General features: G+C 39.8%; 1 long non-coding RNA gene across 1 annotated transcript in view; it reads left to right on the top strand.

The window, feature by feature from the left end:
* Positions 1-378: 378 nt before the first annotated feature.
* Positions 379-1532, top strand: part of LOC118761641 — a 23177-nt gene continuing 22023 nt past the window's right edge. The window contains exon 1 of the long non-coding RNA XR_004997532.1: positions 379-585. This is a non-coding gene — a long non-coding RNA (uncharacterized LOC118761641). The remainder of the gene's footprint in view (positions 586-1532) is intronic.

Raw genomic sequence — 1532 nt, 5'->3', positions numbered from 1 at the left:
TCGAGTAGCCCATCCTGCTCAAAACGTCCCTGAATAAGGGTTAATGATGTTGAAAGAGACAGTCATGCTTCCACTGGTGAATTATCCAAGCCCCCAAAGAATTCCACTCAACACATGGCTATGATGCTCCCCCACTAGTTCTGCTCGTGGTCAGAGATGCACATATCGTCACCCACTAAGAGAGAAATGCTCAACTGGTTAAGGTTAAGCAACTGTCAAGCAAATCTGTGGTATTGAGCAGAATATTTGCTGTAGTTCATCTTTTATACCAAGACAAAACAAGTACATGTTTGATAACACTTCCAATCAGTTAAGATGAGAAACCATGAGTATTTTACGTAGGATATGGGCAGTTCTCATGAGCATTATCTTTTGAATTTCTGCCATTTTGAGGTTTCCTGGTACCTGAGCTAGGTAGGAATCAACCCCTTTTGCTATCATTCCTAGGCCACCTATGATAACAGGTATCGTTTTAGTGTTCAGGTTCCACATTTTGCTAATTTCTATTTCAAGATCTTTATACTTGCTCAGTTTTTGGTAGGTCTTCACAGATACATTTAAGCCGATTGGGACACTCATATCATTGTTACTGAGTATAATGCTTTCTTGTTTTCATGCATTGACATTAGTTAAAACATCCGGTCATCAGAGTTTTTCAGGTAAGTGTTTAGGCCAATAATGGTAATCTTCATTGTTAATTCCAGTTGTAAAAGTCGTTCTATATCTACCATAGTGTGGTGAATTCTATGCATTGTGAACAATTTTCGTATTTTTCTGTCAAGATTACATATTCCATAGTTGACCAGTTAATGATATTAAAACTGTAATTCATCCTGTTTCTTGCATTCACCTCCGTCTTGAGTATTGCTCTTACCCTGCGATAACATTCTCTTCTGATCTTCTTCAAATGCCCCTAGGTATTTGTAGCTCTCCGCTGGTTCTAACTCCTTTATCACAATCTGCTGGTCAAGATTAACGTTGGATGTTTCTGTTATTTTTCCTTTGATAAAGGTAGCATTTGCACATTTATCGAGGCCAAATTGCCTCCTGATGTCATCACTGAATTGTTTAACAATCGCCAGTAAGCCCTGTAGTTGTTTCTCATTTTTTTACAAAGTGCTTTAAATAATCCATTGTTGTTGTTGTTGTTGTTGTTGTTGCTGCTGCTGCTGCTGCTGTTATTGTTATTGTTGTTGTTGTTGTTGTTATTGTTTTTAAGCCGGTGACCTGGCAGTATCTTTAGCACGCCGGGAGAAATCCTTAACGGTATTAAAGGCGGCGAGCTGGCAGAAACGTTAGCACGCAGGGCGAAATGCTTTGCGGTATTTCGTCTGCGTTACGTTCTGAGTTCAAATTCCGCCGAGGTCGACTTTGCCTTTCATCCTTTCGGGGTCGATAAATTAAGTACCAGTTACGCACTGGGGTCGATGTAATCGACTTAATACCTATGTCTGTCCTTGTTTGTCCTCTCTGTGTTTAGCCCCTTGTAGGTAGTAAAGAAATAGGTATTTTGTCTGTCGTTAGGTTTTGAG

This window comes from Octopus sinensis, unplaced genomic scaffold, assembly GCF_006345805.1.
Source record: "Octopus sinensis unplaced genomic scaffold, ASM634580v1 Contig15939, whole genome shotgun sequence".
Lineage (NCBI taxonomy): Eukaryota > Metazoa > Mollusca > Cephalopoda > Octopoda > Octopodidae > Octopus > Octopus sinensis.
This window is presented reverse-complemented; position numbering and strand designations above follow the sequence as displayed.